Below are 6,000 nucleotides of genomic sequence, written 5' to 3' on the forward strand. Positions count from 1 at the left end.
CTTAGAGCACACAAGGCACTCCTTCCAGGCTCTGCTGCCTTCTTCAAAGGTCAACGACAAGCCCCACTGAAGGGCTACAGCCGACATTGTCTTTTGCCCCGCATGCAATAAACACTGATGTAACCATTGGGCTACATCAGAGGCAGGCTTTCCTTCTAGCCAGCGCACCTGGGACAATGTGTCTGCTTCATCACTTGCTGGGGATGCCAAAAGCAACTGGCCAGTCACATGATAGACAGTAACAGTCTTAGTCTGACCAGAGGCCCATAGGTCTTGCCACAGCTCTTGCCCCCAAAGGGGCCAGTGACCCTGGTCCAGGTGACTCTGGTCAGTAGCCACAGAGTCAAGCCCCGATAGACTGTCAGTGCAGACAGCTATAGGGGAGAGCTCCTGGGTGATCACAAGCCATACTGCCCACAACTCAGCCCATTAGCAGCTATTTCCTTCTCCATCCTCCATCCATATTGTCTCAGTTTTAGGATGGAAAGCCACAGCCCTCCACTTCGGGGGTGGCCCATGACTGGAGCCATCTATACAGTCATGGGCATCTTCAGGTATATGGCTTTCTCGTCCTAATAAGAACTCTTGGCTACCAGTGGTTCAAAAGTAAATTCTTTCCTGCTTTCCACTGGTATAAGTCACTGGCCCCAATAAGCGTTGGAGTTCTCCACTTAGAGGACTATTGGAGAGGGCTCTATGCTGCTGTAAGTATGTACCCCATATGACCAGTGTAGATGTCCCTCTGTGGCATTTGGGTCCAGTCTCTCACGCACCCCATGATGGGATAGGTGGTTATTATCTTGATTGGAGCTGTTCTGGTGAAGGGCTCCATAGCCAGTAAGGCATGGTACACAGCAGCCAGTTGCTTCTCTATCAAGGTGTACCAGACCTCTGTGCCTTTCTGTAGTTGTGACCAGAATCCAATAGGTTGGCATGTCCATTCAAACTGCTGCCAAAGGTCCCACCCATGATCATCTTTGGTTACATGAACATCTCGCTCACAGGGCCTTGGTGACTCCCACAGCCTCCCGTCTCCAGAGGGAGCGGGTGTGAAGGCCTCCGGGGTGTGCTGACTCTCCCCAGGCGTCAGTCACCATAGCTGTTTGCCTTTTCCTCACCTGGAGAGCCCAGAACTTAGAACAAGGAGCACATGTGCCTTGGCCCCTTTGGGTGACTCAGCAAGTACCGCAGCCTGGGTGCCCAATAAGCAACAGAAATCTTTTCCTCCTACCGCTGGAGTCTGGAAGTCCGGGATTAGGGTGCCAGCCTGGCTGGGCCCTGGCGCGGGCTGCCTTCCAGGTGGCAGTCTGCAAACTTCGGGCTGTGTCCTCATGTGGAAGGAAGGTCAGGGGAACCATGGGGGAGCCTCTTAAACAGCACTAATCCCATCCACGAGGGCTCCACCCTCATGACCTGATCACCTCCCAAAGCCCCACCTGCTAATGTCATCAAATTGGGACCTATGATTTCATAGATGGACTTTGGGGGACACAATGTCAGATCCCAGCTACATGCTTCAGACAACTCCCTAGTGGGGTGTTTTTCACACTCAGCTCATCAGAGCTGTAGTGATTCTAGAGGGGCCCCAAACTAGTCAAAGAGCGTGAGGTGCCTGGGTGTGTGTGTGGGTGTGTGCGTGTGTATGTGTGGGCTTCTAACTGAGCAGCTCTGTGTCCTCAGCCTTACCCGAGGGGGCAGAGGCCTTGTTTGAATGACATCAAAAGCTCCTATTGCCCCTGGAGAGTCAGATACCAAGGAAAGGGTTGTGAATATTAACCACAGTCCTTGTCCTTCAGAAAGTCTGGACCTGATGGGGAAACAGTTCCATGTGGCTGAAAGAGCATGAGGCTGGCATGCTGACATTCTAAGTGGGGGGACAGGTGAGAACTGGGAAGCAGCTGAATGGGGCAATTGTAGGCTGTGGATGGGCTGCAAGGAAAATACAAAGCATGACTCACAGAGTGGCTGGGCAAGGGGGTGTCCAGAGACTCCTGTGAAGGGGCATTTGAGCTGAGACTTGAAGGAGGAGGGGCAGTGCAAAGGCCCAAAGGCAGAAACAGGTTTGGTCTATTTGAGGCCCAGGATGGAGACTGATGTGAATGGGCCCTGAGTAGAGGACAGAGGGTGGAAAGCGAGGGGGAGGTCCTATAGGGCCAGAGGATTTGGGACAGAGCAGGCTAGTGGGAGAAGGTGGCCTTGACCCCAGCAGAATCATCTCAACGCAGCACAAGCCGTGCCACGGCACCGGGCCAGGCCCGGCCCAGAGAAGTAAACTGCATTCTGGGGTCTCTTCAGATAAGCTTTGATGTTTGAGTTGGATTTTGAGGACCCCGGAGGAGCTTGCTGGGGGGGAAAAGGTGTAAAGAAGGCCCTTGCAGCCTGTGATGGCAGGAGGTGCTTCTGGAGGCAGTTCACAGTGGAGGCTGTGGGGGCTGCGGCCCAAGCTCAGGGCCGCTCATGTCTGACCCTGCACACAGTTCAAAGGGGTTTAGACTTTATACTGGCAGGATGGAGAACACTGGAAGGCTTTTCCTGGGCCAGGGCTCCCCTGAAACCAGAGGTGCACTGTGCAGGCCCTTATCCCGCCAGGCTGCTGGGGAGGGCAGGCTGCCAAGACTCAGGGCAGAATACTTTGCAGTGTGGAGGCATGCTGCCCTCTGGGTGGTAGGGGCACAGCCCATGACGGGGTGGGTGCAGGCCTTGTGGAGTCCTGCCCACATGCACCTCAGAGGGTCTAAGGACAGGCAAGGGCAAGTCAAGCATTCAAATAGGTCTGTGAGGTTGTGGGGGGCCATCGTGCTGACCCTGCCCTGGGAGTGACACACCTGTGTGTGGCTGTGTGCATCTGAGTTCACACACTTGGGCCAGGAAGGTCCATATACCTCTGTATGTCCAGATGGGTCAAAGACTCTTCCCACACTGTGCACGTGTGTGAGCACACACGCGGTGATGTTGAGAACCCGGTGTGCCTTTGCATGGCCTGTGTATTCTTGTGCGCTTGTGTATATGCAGTCATAATGCAGGTTAGCAATTATTTAGCATGTGCCAGGCTGTATTCTATTTCAAGTGACATAAGCTGCCAGAGCTTGTCCCAGTGCCTTGTCTTTGACGAGCATGCTGTGTGTGTGCATCTTCATGCACACACATCAGTGGACACAGTTGGGTATGTGCTCATTCAATAAGGGAAGAGAGATGAAGGAAGAGCTATATTTAATTTTGTAAAGCACTTCTCAAACAGCTTTGTCTGAATTGAACCCAGAACCCTTGAATTTGCAGCAGACTGTAGTCTGCATGGAAACAAAACTGGCCTTGACGGTGCCTCATTTCAACTCCAGACAGAGAATGCTCATTAAACGAATACCCCCTTTGCCTGGAGTGGTGCAGAGCCCTATAAACATGCCCTCCTTTGAAAATGGAGCAACCTGTCCTAGGTGCCTCTGACCCTCCAGAGCTGGTTACTTCATCAAGAGGAGTTATTCCCTGGTTGAGAGACTTTTTAAAACAACTTATCTCAGCACTTGTGATAATTCTGCCTGACCCGACCAGAGGAAAATCTGGCTTGGGAATTGAATTGTGGGTCTGTTAATGGAGAGCTGAAGCTGGAGGCTTTAAAATGTACCCTTGAGGTGAGGAAGCACTTTCCACTTCTCTTTACACCTTTTAAATGTGTCCTCATCCCTTCATTTCATATTTCTCTCAATAAATAACAGGATTTCTTGTCATCCAGTGATGGTCCTCCGTATGTTTTAATGGTAGGGAAGGTCCTCACTGGCTGTAATGAGCCAGAAAGTGGTGTTTACGAGGAAGATAACATACACTTTGCAAAAGAAGTGAGAATAAATGGGTTGTTTCATTTTCTCCAGAAAACAAAAACAAAACAAGTCCAACATAATACTCAGATGTGTACACATGTTGCCAGAATTTGGGTTTCAGAATCTATAATGATAAGTTGGTGTCTTTGAAGTCAAGCAGGTAGATCTGAGAACAGTGAAGACAGCACTTGGAAGCCAGAGGGGGACTTAAGGCTTTTACCTGGCATGTGGATTAAGGTAATTAAACAAAAATTCAGTATCTCCTAAATCCGTACTGAGTTACCTCATGTCTGGAAAGAGAATCCTGATTTTAAATAAATGAGAGTCTAATGTCTACATCTGGTGGTCAGACTCACCTGACACCTGCCTCAGGGACGTGACTGCCAGCCCCAGCCCCACCCTGCTTGCCTGTGCTCTCCGCCTGGCACCCAGCACACTCTCCCTTGTGGTGCTGCCTCCAGACACCCCCACCCACTGGCCAAGGCTGGTGCTCTAATGCAAAGGACTTTACACCGAGCTCTACCCGTATTTGCCCAGGCAGGAGGAAGTCTGTTTCAGGGAGCCCTGCTCAGGAAAGACCGCTCTACATCGCCTCCTTAGGCTTCAAAAAGAGGATGGCTGTGTGTTCTGTGACTACACCCGCTTTTCCTCACTGGGATCTCTGTGAATAAAGGGCTGGTTATTTTGCTCTGCTCCAGTACATGGCAGGCTTCCCTCAGAACAACCTGCTTGCACTTTACTTCTGTATTCAATTGCTGTCGTTGCTGTTTAATCAGTTTTATTAACATATAATTTACATTCAATAAGAGTTATCAACTTTAAGTATACAATTTGATGCATTTTGACAAGTTTGCATTGTAGAATATCTATCACCACAATGAGTTATAGAAGATTTTCCTTATGTCCATTTTAGTCTAGCCCCCATGACCCCTGGGAATTGGCACACATATTTCCTTTTCTGTCACTGTGTCTTTTTGTTTCCAGAATTCATGAAGTCTTTCGCATCCATTTTCTTTCACTTAGCATATGGCTTTTGGTATTCATTCACGATGTTGCATGCATTGGCTGGTCATTCATTTTCATTGTTGAGCAGTGTACTGATATGTTGAGCGTTGTACTGATATGTGACAGTTAATTCTGTTTTTCACAGTTTGAGACTATTATAAATAAAGCTGCACGCACCCTCCCCCGGGTCCCGCAGGCCTGGGGGCTTCCCTTGTGGGCCCTGCCTTGTGCTCCCTCTGCTGGACTGGCCCCACCAGTAGGCAGAACACCACTGGCATGGCGGAGAGGGAGAGAGGCCGGGGTCGGTGTCCCTCTGTCCTGTGGGGTCACCGAGGGCTGGCTGCTTAGGGGGCTCGCTCCCCACGGCTTCTCCTTCCAGACTCCAGTCCTGTCTGCCCAACACCCTTTCAAGAATCTGGCAGGAGGTGGGGGTGCTGCTGTTGCTGCTCTTGGGAACTTGATCATTTTTAGTGTTTTCTCTGCATTCTGTCCTTCCCTGAATCAGTAGTTGCTCAATGACCAATCTGAGTGTGCCTTGATGTACTTCTGCCTGATGCGATCTGTACCCCACAGAAGCCTGGCCTTTCTTGAGAGCTGGTGGGTGGATGGTGCAGCAGAAGGCCACTGTGACTGGGGGCTTCAGGGGTACAGCTGGGATAGGGAAAGGAGGGGACGTGCAGTATGTGGCCCCAAATAGGGGAAGCTTGGGTGTAGCCCCTTTCCTTTCCCTCCTCCCAGCTACCCCAATGAAATCTGGAGGAATTATAATTAGGGGTGGCCTTAATTATAATTAGAAAGAAAAGTGGCCCTCCAAGTCCTGCCTGGAGCATGGGGGCTGGAGGGATGGGCGCCATGCTTCTCGGGTCCAGGTGGAGGTGTGCGGCCCTGTGGCGGTCCTTCCTGAGTCGAGGCTCATCTGGAGGAGCTGTGGCCTTGAGAGTGCGGCTCTAGAGTCAGGCCCCAGGCTCACAGGCCAGCCCCACCACTTGTGCTCTGAGGACCTGGCTCTAGAGTCAGGCCCCAGGCTCACAGGCCAGCCCCACCACCTGTGCTCTGAGGCCCTGGCTCTAGAGTCAGGCCCCAGGCTCACAGGCCAGCGCCTCCACTTGTGCTCTGAGGCCTTGGCACACACTGGCTGACTCCTCTGTGTCTCAGTCCCGTCATCTTTAAGAAAGCTGTGATT

Source organism: Manis pentadactyla, chromosome 13 (assembly GCF_030020395.1).
Source record: "Manis pentadactyla isolate mManPen7 chromosome 13, mManPen7.hap1, whole genome shotgun sequence".
NCBI lineage: Eukaryota > Metazoa > Chordata > Mammalia > Pholidota > Manidae > Manis > Manis pentadactyla.